Consider the following 22,205-nt stretch of genomic DNA (forward strand, 5'->3'; position numbering starts at 1 on the left):
AATTAGCATCGATGTAGAAACTGTTCTAGTCGCGTATTCTTCTCCTTGAAAAACGTGATAGAAATTATCTTCGGTAAATGCGAAGATAAGCTCAAACAAACGTAATGATTGCACTGCGAATGTTCCCCGCTGTTGGTACACACAAGTGAGTGAAGCAGGAGAGAAAAAGTAACCTTTACAATGTCCAAACATAGATTAAAAATTGTTTGTGTAAAATGATTGGGCCAGTTCCCTTAGAGCGGGGCACTAAAAGTTCTTCTTAAATAAATGAAGAAGCATAATACCGAGCAAATAACGGAGAATAAAAATATTAATCACTAGACAGTGGATCTTTATGCAAAATAAAAATGTTCCACCTGAATTTCAACCAACGGGTTGAAAAGCGGGTTGAAAATAATATAACAGTATTCTTAGATTCTTCTAATGTGTTTACTGTTTGAAATTACACCTACTCATTTTCGTTATAAATGCATAAAATCCGCTGTCTTCTAATCACATTAGAGATTATTGTTTGTTTTTGTTTCTGTACAATGTACACGGTACAACAGCTCGGTAAAGTTTTAAATGTGAAAGCTCTAGTTACCGTCCGGCATTAGACGTAGTTCAGCGTTAGGGGAACTCCCCTACTTATTGTACTAATAAAAACTGAATGCTTTTCGATCCAATAATAAACTTTTTCAAGCAACGAGCATCAAACATCTGAGCATTTGTCGCGGTTCGAAAGAGATTCCGTCGATACAATAGGATAGAAATCACTGATAAATCTTGGTTGACAAGGATTATATCCGCTCGGCACAGTAGCGACAATTTATGTTGCAGTTTCGCGATCGTTTAGTTCGCGAGAGCTAGTCCCTTGCGTCGCATCGCGTCGCAATTTCAAGAGGAACCGAGACGTCGTCGCTCGCGACGCGAATGGACCGAGTTTAACGCGGGAAAAAAAAACTGTTACGCCCGGCTCGAACTGATACTGTATTCACGTCAGCAACTGCAGCCGGCGAACCAAGTCCCGGCTCAATGGCTGCCCTGTAATGGCTCCGACGCTCTTTGAAACTTTCATCGGTGTGGAAAAACGCTCCGAACCCGAGGCGTACTTCTCGGGTCGATCAACGAAATAATTTCGCGGATACCGGGGTCCACGAAGAATCCCCCAGCGCGTTCCTATGTTCTCGGCGCTGGAAAAATCGTACGTGAAACCTCGAATTTTCGCGCGTCAAGAGAAGAAAATTCCCCGTGAAATTTCTTTTCACCCGCGCTCGACTCGTTTCCGCTACGAGAATAGAAATGCTATGTAAATTGGAATATTTCTCAGGGTGCGATGCATTTATTAGAATAAGCTGTAGTTATACATAGTTTCTTCGCCCGGAACTTTAGACGGTGCTTTCATCACCTTACCCCCAACTATGCAACGCCACGAAAAATGCAGGATGTCCCAAAATTCGTGAACTTCCCGAAAGGGGGTGGTTCCTCAGACCATTTCAAGCGACACATTTTCCTTTGCAAAAATGTTATCCGCGACTTTGTTTAGGAGTTACTATCGAAAAACACGGACCAATCAGAGCGCCAACTATCTATTGGCCGACTCACAGTGGGATATTTGGCTGAAAAACGGGAATAAAATATTGTAGTGTTATTTATGAGTTCAGGGTCATAAATAAGTAGGTCGTTGAATTCGTCTTGACTCCAGCAATGAGATTTTGAAATAAAAAAAATGTATTTTAACATTTAAAAAATCAAAATAATTCTTATTTTTTGTGGAAAAAAATTTCTTTTCGAAATTCATAATGTTATAGCTGGCGTCAAGACGAATCCAACCACCTACTTATTTATGACCCTGAGCCCATAAATAACGCTACAATATTTTATTCCCGTTTTTCAGCGAAATACCCCACTGTGCGACTGTGGCAACTCGCGTCTACGTCGCGCGTGGAATTGTAAAATGCAACTTTTAGTATTTCTTTTACAATTGTGATCAAATGCAATTTTAGAAAAAATTTCTTCTCGCATTCTGTAGTAAACTAATTGCTCTAGCTTTCCAAAGAAAGTTCAAATCGCATAGTCCAATATTAAAAAAGTTATGGTGTTTTCAAGAGTGTCCGAATATTAGTGGGAGTCACTGTAAATGCACACTAAGTCAAGTCGTTTAGAATTTAGGAAACCAAATTTTTGCTCGAGGAGTGAGTGATAGAATAAACCGTATTAAAACAATAGCCTCGTGTGAACACACGCTGCCACGGACTTCCGAGGGTTAAAGCAACCGTACATTAAATGTGAAATCTTATTAAGAGATCTTTGTCTCTCTCTGCACCCGTGATTAATTATCAAGATATTCCTGTACACAGAGAGACTTTAGAATATGGATATTTTTAACAAAAGGTATTTAGATTTTTCCGTATTTCGCGAAAACAAAGCCGTGAGTATTTCATTAGAGCCGACAAATAGAATGGAGAATGAACAGGGTGGTGCGTGCTATTGCTTCGCGACCTTAATTTCCGGAGCCCTCACTTTCGCCTCGGCCAGCGAGCGCATACATACACGTGCACACGTGTACGGGCTCGCAGAGGCACACAAACGCGCGCACACACAGTCGGACGCAAGCCTGTTTCTTTGCCCTTCTTCGTTCCTCTTCGTTTTCATCGTAGCACCTTCCAACGCGAGCAAGAAAAGAGTTGTAAACGGAGGTGGGTCGAGGGTATTTTATTACCCCGTTCCCGAGCATCTTAGCTTCAGGTCCAAAGAGAATAGGAAAAGATGGCGGCGGGGCGCACTATAATTCCTAATTTGGACGATTAGGCGCGCGCCGCTTTCCTAATACTCGCTACCGTGAATTGTGCTGGTCTTCCATTCTCTGAAGATCAAGAATATATAAAGAACGCGCGATTCCCCATCTCTCGACGTTTAAACGAAAACATAAAGCTGGGCTAGAGAATGTGAAGACCACGTTCAATTTGCTTGATGATTTTAACAAAGTCTAACAAATGTGAATGTTGCGCGTTAGACTTTGTTCAAATCTTCGTGAAGAGTCTGACTCGATAAAATACGGCGTAAGGGGTTAATAATGCAATAATAATGCAATCTGCGGGTTTTTTCTAGATTTTTTCTCTACTTTGGGCCCTCATATTATTAGATATAAACATAATCTCTTTAAAATCATGACCAGAGCGCACTGTGATGAACCTTCCTCTTTCGAATGAGCCCTCACCCAGCCCAAAATCTGCTCGAATAAGGTCAAACGACCGAAGCGCGCAAACCCATGTTTCGACATGATTTCGACCCAAAATCTAGTAAGATTCTAGTCCCTTTCTATCCCTACTAGTCCCTACCGCCTTAAGCATCAAAATAAATGGTAGCCATACAAGAAATATAAATTTTTTCCTTTTCCTTCGACGATATTTTTGGGGATAAAGACGTTTTAATCACTGTAACTGTAAAGAAAATGGCACGGCAAGGGGTTAAAGCTGTTCTAAAACATTGTATGTTCTACTGCAACTTGTTACCGATGCATAAAAGAACGTTTAACATTTCAGTCGACATACACGGAACATAGAATAAAACCAATCGAGACATCAAAACAACCGAAAGGAGCGATGAAAACAATTCCGCCATCACTAATCCGGGGGTAAATCGGTTGCTCCGACCCGTGCCAAACTGTTCGCATTCTCTCCAAATCGCAGCGATCGGATGACAACATACAAACTGCGAAACTGTGGAAATAGCGCGATTTGAAAGTTAATATTTGCCGTATCGGACAAAGTCGTCTGTCGCACAATATCGGTCTCCTATACTATCCGAAAACTCGTCGACAACAAGTTTCCATCGCGTGGCAAAAAAATCTGTCGCGCATTTTCCACGATCGAGGAGGATCTGAACGTGCGCGGAGATGGGCGGACGAAAAAAAAAAGCGAGGGAAAAAAGGAAAACGGTCGGTTCGAATTCGAGGAACCACCGGCGAGCGCTCTCTGTTTAAGGTTTGCTTTGTGACAACGCGAGCGCGCCGGAAGTCTGGATATTCGGCGAGGACGGATTTCCGCAGGGTAATCTAGCATCCCCCTGTGTTCCCGGCAGCAGTGCCATTTGCCTCGAGCCCGTTCGAATAGATAGGAATCGTATAAATGGGTCATTCGTTTGCAAAGGGACGCCGCGCGCCTCGCCTCGCCTCGCCTCGCTTCGTCCTGCAGCATGCCGTCCCGAGAAAAGAGGAACGCCACCTTTTCATTTCGCAAAACGAGCATGAGCTTCTGTAATTGTCTAATACACGAATCCCGATAAATTCGATTGTCTTCGCGTTTCATGAATCCTCCATGAATAGGGTAATCTATCCGTTTGAAACACACGTTTCCCTTTCCTTGTCATTTAATCGTAAACAATCGTCGCGGCCACGAATACCAGCGAAATACGTATTCAACTCATTCGCAGAATATAGGATAGGTCGTAATAACTGTGTCGGGAAAACGTTTGTCGTGCTGAAAGCTTTTGTCACTAGCAGCTCGTGTATGTCCCATTTTAGTATTCAGAATATGTGCGATTTTTATATTTCTTTTATCCTTCTGCAAATTTCTTCGTATTCGAACGGTCGCTTTATATTATTTCCAGGTGAAGCATTCGGTACTTCTTCGTGACCTGTGAAAACTTTGCTCGTAACATAATTTCCAATGTGTATGATAGCAGCCTGTCCGGATCTACGGGTTTTGTTTAACATCTTTAGAAGATATTCAAGAAAAACGATTTCATCAGCACTAAATTAATTATCTTAACCCGATCAAACTTTGCACAGATTTTTTTGTTACTTATTTGGAACAGCTACGGGGGTGCCACAAATGAAATTCAAAAGTCGAAAATAAGAACCACCCTAGTGTATAAAGAATAAAAGATGAACTTAATTGGCTATCCAATACCAAGTTAAGTCAACATATTTCGAAATCCAATTCTACATGTTTATCGTTTCTTATCGATTCGACGTGAACAATGTCAAATGTCCTAATTTTATTTGAGAAAAATGCCGATGACACTAGCTCCTTCCTCGAACAGAAAAGGGGTTAATTGTATTTTCTTGGAGTGTAACGTTCTAAAAAAAGTTTTTATGAAACTCCCGTTAGATATTCAACGGGCCGGTGGTGCGCCGGTGCTTCACGGACTTAATTAAAAATTAAACGAGCCCCCCGGGAGCGTCGCGACCGCCGAAATTCGTCGGCGCTCGCTCCATAAAGCCGAGGATCGAGCGCCGCTCTTCACAATGACATCCCTCTGCAAACGAATAGTCTATCCATACGGATCCTACCATTTGGGTGGTCGAGACTATCCCGAGTATACAATCTGTCAGAGCTATCTGAAAACGCTCAAGGAATCGACAAAATCAAACCGATATTGAAATCTCTATCGGTATATTGTACCTACAATAGAAAACAAATCACTCCGAATCGTTGCATCTTTACGCTCGTTTCCTTTTGCGACATTCTATTATACTTTCTCCCATTTACTATATGATCTAGTGTCACTAGATGGAAAGTCAGATTGTATTTTCTTATGCTCAGTTATAAAGGTTTTATAAAGGTAATTTTTGTAAGAAAGGGGAATGGAAAAATCCTATTTTTAACGGAAACAGCCTTTGTAGGTCTAAAACGAATAAAAAGTGTACAAAATTCTGTCAAATTTTATAGTACAGGCTTTTTTGAACATTTTCATAAGCCATAATACTTAAAGATCCGCAGTCTAATCATTATTTATCAACGAAAACGTTAGTCAGTAAGATTCCAAATAACATCACGATATTCTACGAACCAGCGTTACCATAGGATCTTTTGATCAGATTCAAGAATGTTGCAATGTTACTTTTAGTGTAACAAAGTCGTTGAGGCATCAAATCAATTTTTATGTTATTTCTGCTTCGCCCAATCGATGCAAAACATGTTTATTTCGCATAAAATATAAGTTACGTATTCGCAACGTCTCTGTTTACGCTGCTCGAACGGCGATAAATGAAACAGTGCAATAGTCTTTGGAAACATTCAGCGAGTAAGATTCATGTTCAGCTGTAAAAGAAGCGGAAGGCTTAGGAAAAGTTGGTAATTTTAATTACGGTAAGCTGCGATTAACATATCAAATAAATGCAACACAGAGTGGTATCTCGATGAAACAGGCATTCGTGTCGCGGTACCAGCAGGAACATGGCGTGATCTACTAGCCTCCTAAAATTCCCACAAATTTCTCAAGACTTCCTGGCCGACACGCGAAAGTATCCTCGACCAGACACTTCCAGCAACTTATCGGCCGGTCGTTCTCGTTTGTCTACCAAAGTTTACCGGGTTGTTCCGTCTCGACCACGGTGTGTCTACGTATAGAAATATCGACCTTCGCCGCGCCTTAGAAGCTAATCGGATTTAGCATCGCGCAACGCGCGCGCGGACATGATCCACGGCCGAATAAAATATACTTTCAGGAAATGTGTGTATAAAGCGAAGTTTTGTAGGAGAAACCGCGGCGCGGCGCGTTCTATCGATCGTCGAGGGTTCGCGGCTCGGTTTCGTGCTTGTTCGCCCATGGAATTCTCCTTTCTCCCTGGCAACTTCTAAACGCGTCTAATTTCATTTAACTTTCGCCCTGGCGAATCGTTCCGCGCGTGGTAAAAACAGGCGCGCACTGCCGCCGCCTGCCAGACAATTTTCGTCGCTGATTACGCGGAGCCGCGCAACACAACACGGCGAATATCTTTGCGGCCGTGAAACAGATACCTACGCAACGGTCCGTTTTCCGCGTGCAACCGCGGGGCGCAGGTTACGTTCCCGTACCGTGGAACCGCCGACGATGTTTCGCGAGTCGAGCCCGGCGAATCCAGCGGTTTAGCCGGTGAAAAATTTCTTTAGGATGCAAATAAGTTCGCCGTGAACCTGCTCCCTTCGCCTCGTATCTGCCGCCGACACTGATTTCGCGTGCGGGCATGCAGAAGTTGCAATGTCAGCCAAGAACGCGGTATCCGTGCGCGCATATTCCATCGGCTCGGAAAGCCAGATACCAGAAACACACCGCTCCCCGAGAGCTGTATCCCTCTCCACCACCACCATCACCCCCCTTCACGCTAACATGGACTGGCTTTTGTTGCTACTACGTGAATCGGCGACGTTAGGAACTCGGAGTCAAAGAAATAGTGGAACGGGATCCGATGTCTGATCGTTTGTTCCACATTAAACTTTCTTCGGAAGCAGATCGCCGACGAAATTTAGCGAAACAGACCGTTCTTTCGTGTTTCAATCTCGTAGTCGTTGATACGATCGGTCGACGAAGCACTCAATGGAAAATAAAACTGTCTACAGGATCTGGATATCTCCCCTTCAAGCTTTACTCCCAGCACAGAACGCGGAAGAAGCGTTGAAAACGATCGTCGCGTCGAAAGCTGTTTAACTGAAAAAGCGGAGATAATTCTATTATACATTTATACATTTGAGCCGTGATCTCATACTCGAATCACGAAAACTGTGCAGAAACCGTCGCGACAGAAGTCGATTATTACACACAGTCGATTACTCCACAATATTAAGCATAGTCAACCTGGAAACATTGTCTGCTCGCAGAGGAGTATCCGACCAGAGCTTCATTTTTCATTTAATTAATAACCATATAGATTCTCCCTCTCTTCTTATGCAAATCAATTTTTACGCACCTGAAAGTGCTTTGAGATCTCGAGCAGGTTTTCAAACACTTAAATGCAAATCCACAATATGGATTAATAAAGCCTATAAATCGAATTATTGCGAACTCCAACACACTATATAATAGTATTGATTATTTTAATGGGTCGTTACACACTTTCAAAAAAAGAAATGACGCAGGATTAACTTATAATATCAGTACCTTTGTACCGAAAGTTCTTTTTTATGCATGTCCTTTCTTAGTCATTTATGTTAAGTCTTTGTTCTATTGTAAACATTTGTGTAAATGGACCTCGGTCCGTTCATAATAAATAATAATAATAATAATTATCCGCTGGTGGTAAATATTACACAAGCTGATTCAAATCTTATTATCAGTAGAGTAATTCCGATATTGCTGATGAAATTTGGGTTTCAACCAAAACTTCAATCATAAAACGTTGGATATTCCCGTTAATATTCAATCGGCATTATCCTTTCGAAAGAGTAAATGGTCTAAAGATCGTGTTTGACGTGTCGAGACACAATACGGTGAATTATTTTAATTTTCAACGCGTATATATAAATAGCAGGAGTGTGCGAGGAATTCTCGAAATAATCGGGATTCTCGATATAATTTATTCTTTATCTATATAAATAAAAATCAAATGCTGTTCGTTGGTAAGCGCATCACTTGAGAACGGCTGAACCGATTTGGCTAATTCTTTTTTTAAAATGTTCGTACTAGTCCGAACTAGGTTACAGGATAAGAAAAATTGGAAAAGTATCACGGAAAAATGGAAAATTCGGGAAAAACTAAAAGAGTGCTTTTAGAATCATATTTCAATACAACAAAAAAACGAACGTCTTAGCTTTTAATCAATATTTCAATAGAACGTCGCAGCTTTTAATCAATATTTCAATAGAAATATATTTATAAATATATCATATATTTAATATAAATATTTAATTATTGAAAGAATGTTGTCCACCACGAATTCTTCCCAAGAGTGTCACATGTTACAATCGCGAAATTTTTGGGAAACCCGATTCCATCGGGAATCTCTAAATTTCCGGGAACCCAACTCGACCTCTTCTCGACTCGTCCCGACCATCAGGTCCTCGCACGCCCCTGGTAAATAGTAAGTTTCACCGTGGAAACGCTAATCCAACTTCGCCTTTCATTCGACTGCCACAGGCATTCCGCCGTCCGACGATCGATAAAAATCGTTCCGAGGAAAAAAACTCGTTGCAAATGGAATTCGAAAATTTTTGACTGAACGGCGACGATGACCTAAATGTCAGGTACACGTTTAATACCCCGTAAGAAGATTTTCTAGGCACCTGCTCGTTAGTAACTCGAAAGACAAGAGGAAAATAAACCGAAAAACGTCGGCCAATTCAGCTAAAATTCGTACAATCAAAGAGGTAGGTTGAATCCAACGGGGGTGCAACGGAGGAGAATCGATATCGCGGAGGCACTTGGTAAAACGACGACTGGAGGAGCTCGACTGAATGACAGACAGAGAGAATCATAAAGGAAGAATGAGGAGAGGTGAAGAAAAAAAGACGAGGGAACGGGAAGGGACGAGAAGGGACGATAAGGGACGGTAAGGGACAGCGAGGCGAAGAGTAGAGAGTAGAAAAGTAAGGGGTAGACAGCGAGGAGGAGTACTGGCAGGGAGGGGTGAACGAGCAACAGCCGCTGCTCTTTTGTTTTCTGGGACAAGAGGGTGTCTTGGTTCGCTCAAAATCTTCGCCAGACCAGTCAAGACCCCGTTCTTCCCTCTCGGATATGAAAGTGCGTCGATCGAGGTGCCTTCCATCCGACACGATCTTCTGTTACGCTAGCTTCTTTCCGACAATTACAAGATCGTCCCAGAGAGTGATTGTCTCTCTAAGATCACGGCGAAGCAGTCGATCCGTTGATCCGAATCTTTCTTCTCTCTGGGATCAGTACTTAGCTAAATTGTCCTCCAGTTCCGAAAGTAAAGTTCGTGCCCTGGTAAACAAGTTTCGAGGGATTTTCGAGCCGATTCGCTACTTTCTTTGACATACTTGCTCGGCTAGAAACATCGCCGTAATTCACCGCGTAGCTTGGAAGGCAGACAATCTATTTATAAGACGATCCATGCTTTAATCTCGTCCGATATTGCACCTAAAATATAATTCTCTCATCTCATTCCTGTTTTCTTCTGTTCTGTATGATTTCCAAAATTCAAAGGACGAATGGGACGAATATTAAAGGAAAATTAATTTATAGGGGAGCAAAATTCTTTTTTTATTTATTATTGTATTTAACCCTTTGCAGTCGAAGCTATACTAACTCGAAAATTAATTCGTGTGCGAAGGGTTAACATAGCCTCTTGCTCGAGGCATTGACGATTATGCGTTGCAACATTAAACGTTGCAAACAATAAACATGGAAATAAGCAAACGGTAAGTAAAGCAACTATTAAATTTTTTACCAATGACTAAATTAGTACTTCTTTCGTAATTTCAAACGTATCCTACGTTTTTGTACCTATCCTTCAAATGGGGCTGCGATAAAGACTAGAAGATTCTGCTTTGATCTTCAATTTACAGCGACACAGTTTTCACAATCGAATTAATGGGCACCGCTACTAATTTGTGTACGTGGCAGACAGTGCTGACAAAATCCTGAAGCGCGTTCATACAGACAGAGTGTACCGAGAACGGTTCCTCACGGTGGAAAACAAAAAGATACTCTTGCCCAAGCTGATAAAACATCTGCCAGTTTGGAACTGTTTGGTACAGTTTGTCGGGTGTACGCTCGCAACGTGGCACATCCAGGGAAGCATAATGAGAGCATTGTTCTCGGAAATTATAGCCGCATTGTTATTACTCTTTCTTTTTCCGCGCTGCGCTTCCTGCTGTATCCCCTACCCACTCTCGAGTCTCGTCACTTATTTTCCTGCGTTTTGCAGTCTAATACCTTCTCTATCTCTTTTCTCTGTCGAAACGTGTCTTTGTCAGTCTTTCGCTATTTGACAACGAGAATAGACTAAACAGATTCCTATATATGTGTCAGTTCAAACCTGCGTTATGCTTTTTACCAAGGAAATTCTTCACTATAAAACTAACCAAATAACTTGTTAAATAACATCGAACAAGAAATAACTTGATATGTACTGCCTCGCGATGTCGTGTCCGAGTTGTGGTTTTATGCATTCGTGACAAAAATGGGTAGTTGCAATTTAAAACTGGACAGATTTAAAAAATTTGAGCTAATGGACGTCGTTAAAGAATGAAAGAAATTAATGCCTGGCTCTTGTTTGTTGCAGTTGATGCAAACGATTTTTATTTTGCATACGGTTTCGCAGGCTACTAATAACTTGACCGCTTGCTCGGCAGTTTTCCTGACAGTAAGTTCACGAAAAATTGCGTAAGCTATGTGGAAAAACAGAAATGTACCTGTATATATGAACAAAATACCGCTTCTTCATAGTTGGAAGAGTATTGCTGTTGGAAACGTGTCGATTTGGTTCTTGTTTTTCTAGTAGGGGTGTACATGTACACCGTTGGTGTAGGTGAGAGACCGCAGTGTTTAAGGGATATGTTCCACATGGGAATAAAGCAACAAGGCACAGTTTCACTTAGGCGTAATCAATAGAATTACTCCGCCTCTATTATAGCTGCAGCTACAAGCTACAATGGTGGATCATTAGGAATAGGAGATAACGCCGTAGCAAGATCAATTCCGCTTTGAGGTTACCGTCGGTCGGTCCGAGCTGAATAGATTGGTTCTGTTATAATAGTATTAAGACGTATTTTCTCCGTGGCCACGCAATTATATGTATAGCGAATCATGCAAATGCTCTTAGTCGAAATTAAAATTCACTCGCATTCACTCCACAAAGGATGCTATTAATGATCCTATTAATTGGAGGAGTTGGCTGAGTGTGTTAACGATTATGACACAATACACTGGAATTAGACATTACGTAAAAATACTGTAAAACATGTAACAGAAACCTCAATACTTATTAATTACAATGCTTATTTATTACAGTCATTATTTTTAGTATAAATTACTCGATAGCTGTACTCAATATTTTTTCGAAATGCTGAATTTTTATTCCATTGAGTTGGCAAGAAAGTAATCTCGGTGTTTTAAGGTGAAATAGACCACAATTTTTTTCATTCAAGCAATGAATTTTAATGAATAAGATTAAATAAAGAAATCCTGTTTTATTTCGCATTCAAATACCGAAATTACTTTCTTGCCAAGTCAATACTAATACCGTTACTTTATAGTTAATTTATATTCCGATATTTAACCCATTGTCGTACGATATATTTTACGGTTTCAGTGATTATAACTTTTTTGTAGATCGTAATTTCCTGTAACAGGAGGAAATTTATATCTATCGTATACTTTCTAGTAGCTGTAAATTAACGAAACCAAAGGGAATTTTATTTTGATTTAAAAGAAATTAATAACATGCGTATATTTATTAGTAGACTGCAGATCTTTATGCGAAATAAAAACGTTTTGCATTGATTGTGGAGAAAGCAGAAATAACATAAAAATTTATTTCATCCCTTAACGACTTTGTTACGTTAAAAACAACATTATAACATTCTTGAATTTTTAAAATCTTTTAGTGTTTCATATTTCACCCAGCCAATTTCTTCATAAATGCATAACGATCCGCAGTGTTCGATAGACTCTGACGATATTGTAGGGCAAGAACTTAATCAGTTACATAAGCAGAGATATTTTCGTTGACCCTTTCGCAATTAAATGGGCGATTTAAAAAGTAGCTAAACATATAGGTACGAATAGGTACGAATTCTCCACATTTAAGCTTCGTGAACATAGAATTTCCCAGCTACTTTAGAAACAATGAACTTAAATATCGTTTACAGTCGTTAGAAGATTGAAGAACAATTTCGTCGGTAGATTTCAATTGTTCAAAACCGTCAGGAAATGTTGATAAATACGAGCTGCATAGTGGAAACGAGCTCGAATGCAAGTAAGCACGCAGTTCAATTATACATATGTTTGTATGGTTTATTGTTATCTAAGCCAGACATTCTTGAGAGCAACGCCGGAACGATTTCGCGGCGATGCCGACGAATCTCTCTTTACTCGGCGGAACACGCTTGTTTAACGATTGCAAGTTAAATTGCACGGTATGCTATTATAACTTTATATCCTCGTTAGACTTTCTAAGAGGGCGTCGTCCGGAATATGTACTTTTGAGAGGCGTCGATTTACCAGTTCTCGAGGAAGTTCGAGGAGCTTGTAACGCGACTGGAAATGTTCTGGACATTGGCGCAACTTCGTTCTCCGAAAAAGAAACGGGGGGGGGAAAAAAAAAGAGTTTCGTGAAAGGCTCTTTCTTTCGGTCGTTCTATCCATAGAAATGTTGCAAAGCTGAGTTAAGTGGGGAAAAAAGCATTGTTACCAGTTACAAACACGCCTGCCCGGGAATCACTTAAATTAACGAAACCGGTGACTTTTCCGAACTCGACGAAAATAATGAAATCAAAACTACTTTCGTTTAAAGCGAATTCCCATTAAGTAATTAATGCCTCGGTTCTCCGTGGCCCTCCCTCCCCTAGCTCACCCCCCTATCCGATTGAACGCGTTATATGTGTACATATTCGAATGGATAGCGAGCGAAAACGAAATTTTTCAATCTCGAGATCGCCGATTTCGAGTGGCCAATTGATGAATGGCACGCAACATCTTCGATTAATATCGGTAATGCTTATTTACCTGAAACAAAGGAAAATATCGATTGGCCGGGGCCATCAAATTTGATTACTGGTCGACGAAGCTCGCTAGATCGAACGGCAATTTCCCTGAAAACATGCACAATATTTTTCCGCTAGCGATGGCGAATTAGTTGATTACTTTTCGTTGAGGCATTACGCGCGGCGCGCGTAAACGCAATTCGCGATAAATGTGGTACTACAAATTTGTGTAAATCAATGAAATGTCGATCGAACGAGCCACTCGCTACCATTAAGAGTACGCGGAGCGTACAGGACGACCGCGGGGTGATAAAGATCCACCATGACTGATGAGGATGCAAGCGGCCGGTCCTTTTGTTCGAGCCTTTTATCGTTAACGAATTTCAAACAAGCCTGCGAAAGCTCCGATCTCGCAATGAGCGATTCCGATGCCAGCAATATAGGGGCATCTCTCTATTGGCCATTTGCCAGTTCGGGAGTAACAGCGCTCTCTCGCAGCTTGACTCGATAGTAAACAGCCAATAGGGAACTTCGTTGCGATTCACGGTGTCGGCTTTGAAAAGCTGGCCTTGGGTGTGTAACCATTGTACTGTGATTGAAGAGGCTAATTTAGATGGACGCGTGTGTATGCCGGCCAGAGGAGGGAAGAAACTCTCCTAAGGAGTGTTCCACCACCGCCAGACAAATGACTGGCAACTGACCTCAGTCACGTTAAGAAGATTGAACGCCGAATCTCGACGAGTCAGATTTTATTCTGGTCGACCTGCGCCCCTCCCTCTTTCTCCACTGGACGTTAAAAACCTCCGGGGGATGTTAAATCGGCGCCAAGTCGGACGTCGAAAGATCATCGATCTTTTCGTGTTTTAACCAGCGCGGCGTTCCCCGTTGCACCCCTTTCCGAGAATTTAAACGGTATGGCAAGAGGAATGTGTGCGCTATAATTCGGAGATCGTGCTGCATATATTTTCTAGATTGTTATTACATTGTAGTCGCCGTTTAAACGTTAGAACGTAAATCACGAGAATAGACCTGGCAGAGTCGTTAATCAATTTCAATCGCGTACAATTACGTTGCGGTAAAAACATGTTTTTAGTTAGAGAGAAATGTGTTGCGCAATCTTGAACATTTTCACTCGTTAATTATGGATGATGGCCGTCGAACGTAATATCGAGCATACTTTCGACTTCTACGTCATACTTTGCACATTGAGGTATGTTGGATAAACAGGACTGTTTTTCGTAAGCATCAAAATGGCATGTGAATTTCTTTAAATAACCAAGTTCCGATAAAATTAGATAGTAACTAATTGGCCAGTTTCCCTTATTTCCTTAATAGACCTTCTAACCTAAAAGTATCGCACAGGCGTGTGTAGATTACGTTCTGAATGTCCATAAAAAATTGTAATAAGGAGATATTAGAAAAAATTGGTTTTTAAAAATAAATACTCGGTTGGCAAATAAGTTCGTTCGGTTTTTGTGATTTATTCCACTCTAAAAAAACTGAACGGACTTATTTGCCAACCCAGTACTATTTTATTGCAGATTCAAACTTCAATGTGAAATCTGTATTTTAACGATTCCTGTTCACTTCTCATAACCAGAAGTTCGCGACTGAAAAATCGGGAACAATAAGTACTTTAATACGCGATTCGATGCCTTATTGTTCCTGATTTTTCAGTGGCAAACTCTTCAGTGAAAAAATTGTTAAAATACAGACTTCACGTTCAAGTTTAAAAGTGGCATCTTTTATACTGAATCTGCAATAAAATAGTATTTATTTTTAAAGATCAATTTTTTAGAATATCTTCTTATTACAATTTTTTACGTACAAGTACTCTAATATGTGATTCGATACCTTAAATATGTGAAATGTTTTTCAGAATCTTTAGATGCGATTAAATGGGGAAATGGCACAAAATTAATGAAATAAATGAAACCTTAATATTATACCCTTTATAATATTAAGCGTTACTATTACATTAAACCTAAATAACTATTCAATACTAAATACAATACAAATAATATTAATCCATTAAATAATATTAATTCTATATAAAATTTATAATATTTAAAATTTAATTTTATCAAATAATATTAAATGCTAAAATTTTCATGTTAATTTAATTATAATAATAAATTCAATATAAATTAAATATTTACTTGTGCCATTTCTTTTTGCCATTCATTTCTCGCGTATTCCTTGTAACTATCCTCACAAGGGAAGAACTCCAAGTGTCCGACTTCGATTCTGATAATCTTTCGTGAGACGATGCTATATGGATCCCTAATGATGTCTGCAAAATATTAGGTGTAGTTGCTCAATAGTTTTAAAGATATAAACAATGGAACTTGGAAAACTTGAGCTGCAAATCATGGTATACGAACAAGGTATGAAAGTTTAATTATTTATATCTTTACAACTATAACTACGTCTAATATTTTGCAGACATCATTAGGGATCCATATACCATCGTCTCGCAACAAAATCATCAATATCGAAGTCGGACACTTGGGGTCGTTCCCTTGTCAGAGACAACATGTACAGTCAGCGGCAATAATAAGTGGACACCCTTAAAAATCGCATAACTTTTTCGAAATTGGTCCAAAGGACTTGAATTTTTTAAAGATGTTAGACCGGCTAGTTCGCTAGAGAATAAGTAAACAAAAATGTATTACGATTGCAATTAGTAGGAACTATACAAAATTTTTAAAAATGATGTTTTGTCAACTTTTTTATCTGTGCATTTTTTAAATTATCGTTACAGGCCCAGATAAAAACGTTGACAAAACATCATTTTTTAAAATTTTGTATAGTTCCTACTAATTGCAATCGTAATAAATTTTTGTTCACTTATTCTCTAGAGAACTAGCTGGTCTAACATCTTTAAAAAATTCAAGTCCTTTGGACCAATTTCTAAAAAGTTATGCGATTTTTAAGGGTGTCCACTTATTATTGCCGCTGACTGTAGGGTTGATACTTGGCAGATACATAGTTTTGTTTTGATATGCTATTGAACGTGCCATTTTTGGTAGAAATCGGTGGTTTTTGACTTCTTTATCCAGTTAGACACCTTTCCCGTTAGATGCCTGGGGGCGGTTGGTCATCCCTTTAGCTATGTCCCCTCTGTGTTCTGTAGTTGAGAAACAGAAACTGTACCCACGAGAAGATTCCTGGTTCCAAGCCTTCCTCGAATGTACTATAACGGCCTTCGGAGTACACCGAAGACGTTTTCCAACATCCTAGGGCTGCCCCCATCAGCTTTGGTATCATGACCCCCTTATTAACTGAACCGAGACAACGAGGGGACAGCAGTAAGTTTCTGTCCGAAACCCGATGTTGGAGAATCCAAATTTCGTCCCTTGTCGACGCCTCCGGGTTGATCGGCCAAAGTGTGAGCGGCCTCGTTATTTCTCCCCGCGGGGATGTTTGGTTTGGCCAGCAAATGGAGACCGAATGGTGCCTGGTCAGGTGGTATTTCAGAAAAGGTATCCGGGTCTCTAACCATCCTGCAATACGCCTCCGAAAATCTTTGGGTATGCTTGTCGTGGAACGACGTTACGTTAATACAAGATCTTAATGGTTCCCAGGCAAATAATCAGCTCGCACGTTCTACCAGTCCCTTGTAATTAGACAGCGGATTTTAGGTATGTATTTATATGAGAAATGAGTAGGCGTAATTTAAAACAGTAAAAATATTCGATATGTTTCTTCTATCGATCGTATTTGCCGATAATAAATTTTTAAATGTTTTAAAAAGATCCAAACTAGGATCGAAACGTTGATTTTGTTTGACAATTAGCAAAGTTGCTTTATAATTCGTAATAATTTTTTATTAAAAATATTAGAGAGAAATAAAAGAAATGCTGTTATATAATTTTCAACCTATTAAACGTATTAAGAAAGAAAATACACTTCTATTTCACTCCAGTTTGTTGCTAATCAGATAGAAAATTTTTATTTCGCATAAAGATCCGCCGTCTACTTATAATACATATACTGTCAGTCTCATAAGTATTCGTACACCCTTTCAAACAGAATAACTTAACAGTAGAACGATCTGATTGTTCGATAGCAATTAAAAGCATTGGTTTACTAAATGATGTGCAAAAATTACAATTGATCAGGTTACTTTTTCATTTGGGACCTTAATGAAAATTTAAAATATATGTTTTGTAGATCTATGTTAGTTATACACATGCTGAAAATTCCATCGAAATCGGTCGACGCTGCGGATTAAAGCAGAAACTGATCAAAAGTCGTGTAAAACTACGATTTTCGCAATTTTTAACCGCTCGTAGCTCGTGTGCATGCTAATCGATTTCGATGAAATTTTCAGCATGTGTGTAAGTAATATGTGTAGATCTACAAAACATATATTTTACATTTTTATATACCAAGGGCCCAAATAAAAAAAGTTTTTAAAAATGCCTTTTTTATTCTTGCACGCAACCTTGTAAATTGTAATTTTTGGGAAATCTTATTTGCACATCATTTAGTGAAGCAATGCTTCTGATTGCTTACCAAACGTCAGGTCATTTGGTACAATTATCAAAAAGTTATTCCGTTTTGAAGGGCATTCGAATATTTATGATATTATGATACTGTATACAATACAATACAAATTATAAACAATCGTATGCCTGCTACACAAGCAGTTTAAAGATGTACTTTTTTCTTAAACATTTAACTCGGTCAATTACATGAGAGCGAAACGAAAAGATGTAGTTTTTGTAATTGCTTGATAAATGTTCATCCTTGTTCCTCAAATGTGGGACATTGCCATAATGGTCGATATCTTCAGTTTTATAGCCGCGTTAACATTGTGGATCGTTTATTATGCCAATTCGAGCGAGAGAGTTGGCAAGATTGTAGCGTCCACACGAGGAATATTATTCTTACAATTGACTTTTACTTTTATCTTGAACAAATCCCGTTCAAAGAGGAAGAAACATTGTCTATCTTGTTTACAATAACCTTATAAAGTTAAGGAACACCTCGTATGAAACTTTTTCTATACACGTATACGTCAACAGGCTCGTGGACATGTTAAGACCATCGTATCGTCGAACTTTGTATGTAACACCATCCCGCACGATTTTATTAAATCTCCAAGCTGACTGTGGTATTCTGGTCGCTGGTTAATCGCAAAGCGGCTCTCTCGACACCCGAATAACCACGTTTTGTCCACTAAAAAAAGGTTTCCGAATGAAGTTTGCGAGCAGACATAGAATCCGCTTCCCGTTTTCATCAGCAGCAGCTCGCGAGGTGACGATCGGATCAAAATAGAAGCACGAAGTTGCGTTTGTAGCTGCTTCCACGGCTAGAATTTCTTGCGAGCAAAGATAGACGTGGGTAGGTGGCTGGGGAACATAGCCATTACTCTTAATGTAGATGCCGACTGTGTTTATCGACGATTTGGCGTCTACATGCCTTTAGCTATGGCGAAGTAAAAATAAAGTCTACAAGAATGTTCGTAGTGTCTCGATTAAAATCACTTTCAGACTCGAAGAAACCGATGATGGTTAAACATTCGCGTCATCTTTTATTGCAGTTGTCATTATTCAATCTAAAAGCATACGCATACACATACAGTGGCTCACGAAAGTATTCGAACGCCCTTTAAAACAGAATAACTTTTTTATAATTGTAACAAACGTCCTGATTTTTTTGTAATCAATTAGAAGCACTGGTTTATGAAATGATATGCCAAAAAAGATTTTCCAAAAAATTATAATTTACAAAGTTACATGCAAAAATAAAAAAGTCATTTTTTTAACTTTTTTATTAGGGCCCTTAAAGAAAATTTAAAATACATGTTTCGTAGATCTATGTTAGTTATACACATGCTGAAAATTACAAGTGATTAAAAATGTTGAATATCGTAGTTTGACACGATTTTTGATCAGTTTCTGCTCAAAATCCACAAAATCGTACATCTTTCGATGCGTGTCGTTTTTTCCTGCTTCAACCCCGATTTCGATGAAATTTTAAAATCCGCAGTCTAGTAATGGCTAATGTAAAGAAGTTTGAATTAGTTCTGAAAAAGATTCCTAAACAACGGCCTCGAAAGCCGGAATACCCCTATAAGTGAAAAACTAGACAACAGTTGCATCGAGGATAGAATCTGACCGAAACACGAGGAACGTTTAAGGATGTTCTGGATATAAAAATTACATTAATGCAATTACCAGAGTCTGGGTTCGATTCACTCCATCGTTTAAGAATTATAGCAACTTGCAGTTTGCACATTTTAACACGTCTTCTTATGGAGAATTCGTAAAATTCCACTTCAAACCCTATTTAAACCTTGAAAAAACGCAACTAAAACAAAAATATACTCATGGATGGCTTTCATTGCCAATATATTGATGAATTTCGAATTTCTTGTACGTTTGTCTCCCATTGTACCTCCAGAACATCCTTAAAAATCGGTTTATCTTAGCCAATCCGGCCAGACAGAACCTAACCACCCTGGTTTTGTGCCCAGTATTTTCCAAAAAAATAAAATACTGGATATAAAACCAGGGTAGTAACTTGCTGTCGGATTGGCCCGGACTGACTAAGATAAATCGACCTTAAAATTGTCCTCGCAACCCTTTGCCAGCCGGCATCTGAACCGCTTGAACCAGCGCGACGAGCAAATACCGCTGACCCGAATTATCACGAGAAAAATTCGTATCGGAGTGCCTCGCAGGGATACAATAATCTTCGAGATAGGGTATCTCTTTTTTCTCTCCTCTTCACACTCGACCAACCTCTTTTTTACGTCCATTTCTTTCTACCCTCTTCATTCCAGCCGGCGCGCCGCGCCGCTGCAAGCGTAGTTGCTCCAGCTACCTCCGCGACGATATCGACCCCTCCCCTCATCCACCGCTTCGCAACTCCCACGCGTTTTTTCCGTTCCCCAGTCCCGTGACTCCTTCTAAATCTCCCCCGGTTCTTCAACCCCCCGCGTCCCTTTGCATCACAGTATCGCAAACTCGGAACTATCTTAAGGAGATTTCATGCCAGGGAAGTCTTACGGGATAAAATAATCCCGATGATACGACCGGGGGAACCTGCACCCGGCTCATTCGTGGTTTCCTCAAATTTTTCAACTTAATCGCTCCCTCTTTAACACCATTCAACCCACCGGAGAGAACCTATTCTTCGAAATGATTAGTCTGTATCGAGGGTATTACTCTGCCCTGGAAACTAGAGGAACCTTGATGAACCTTGATGATGCTAAATCTACCGATACTTATTCCCTTGAGCGAAGGAATTTTGTAAACGTGGAAGTGAGCGAGACAATAGAGTTGAGAGTTTCCGTGAAAATGTTGTGATCTTAATACAGTAAAGTCGCGATTCTTGTCAACCAGCCTGTGTTCTGCACGGACAACTATCGCATACCAACATTATTTCATTATGACTGCGTCTACCGCGCCGACTCACAGTGGGCGAGAAACCGATCTTTTTGGACAAAAATCTGCCGACAACTCAGTTTTTCATCGATTCAATTGGAATGTTTTTTTTAAATGTTCGCGAAGAACTATACATTGATGACGTGCTGCGCGAAAATCGTTAACTGTCACAAGAAATCAAGAATCCTTATCTACAAAACCCAATAACTCCGATACTTCATCCGTCCATACCATAAATTTGCATGTCCCAGCTGAGTTGCCGACACTTCTTAACCCTTTAAATCAGAATAACTTTTATATGAATGGACCAAACGACTTTAATTCCTCTGTAAGGCTAGAAGAATTAGTTTAGTAAATGACGTCTAATAAATAAGTTGAGAAAATGCATTTGGTCGGGGAATTGTGAAATTCCTTCAAATCAAATTAAATGAAATTAAATTAAATTCCTCAAATTATAAATGCCTTAAAAGATATAACAAATATTAATACTAAATACACGATGAACAGTAAGATTTGTAAGATTTGCAATGCGTCCATCCTAATCCAAGCAACATAAACATGTGATAGATACACTCTCGCTCATAAGTTTTAGCATACCTCAGGTTTTTAGTAAAACTCTGGTATTTCGTATAGGTTATGAACCTTTAACTGTATTAACTACATAATATAAATATACAATAATAATAGTGATTCAAAACACACGTCAAAAATCTGTAAAAACTATTTGGATCAACTTAGATGTAATAATCCATTAAAAATTATAAAATGGCCACCTTAATCACCAGATTTGAACCCCGTAGAAACATTATGGGATGAACTGGATAGACAAATAGGAAACTTTTTCCCTACTTCGAAAACACATTTATGGAGTATTGTGGAACGAGAATGAAATAATGAGAATATCCGCTGCTTTAACTTGTGCGTGCCCATTTTTGTCATAAATTTACATAGTAAAAGCTAATGCTTACATGTATAAGTGGATTTCTAGTCATATAAATATGTATATATCGCGTCTAAATTTTCATTTTACCGTATCTTTCGTTGTAATGCTTGGATGCAGGACAAAGTCATGAGTAGACTGCGGATTTTAATGCGAAATAAAAGTTGTCTGCAGCGATTCTAAGAAATAGAAACCAAATTGAATGTTGTTTCTCCCCTTAATGATTTTAATAAAGGAGAAATGACATGTGAATTCTGTCTACTGAATTTTGCTATAAATGCCTAAAGATCCGCAGTGTAGTCACGAGTTCACACGAGCGTGTTCTAGGTTCGGTTAATAAGAGCTCAGTGACATGTCCCGTGAACCGTATACTGTCACCAAATTAGTTTGGATAAATGGCGTTTTAGTGCATACATATTCATTTCACATACATATCTCTTAATTGAATTGTCGTTGCAGTAACTGTTACCACCTAATCTGACCCGAAATAACAAAGGGATTTCGAATGGTATCAGACGT

At 39.5% G+C, this 22,205-nt stretch overlaps 1 protein-coding gene across 34 annotated transcripts in view; it reads right to left on the reverse strand.

The window, feature by feature from the left end:
- The window catches only part of LOC143219184 (protein muscleblind), a 520,585-nt gene that overhangs the window by 437,220 nt on the left and 61,160 nt on the right, over window positions 1-22,205 (reverse strand). The gene's annotated exons all lie outside the window — the stretch shown is intronic.

This window comes from Lasioglossum baleicum, unplaced genomic scaffold (assembly GCF_051020765.1).
Source record: "Lasioglossum baleicum unplaced genomic scaffold, iyLasBale1 scaffold0021, whole genome shotgun sequence".
NCBI lineage: Eukaryota > Metazoa > Arthropoda > Insecta > Hymenoptera > Halictidae > Lasioglossum > Lasioglossum baleicum.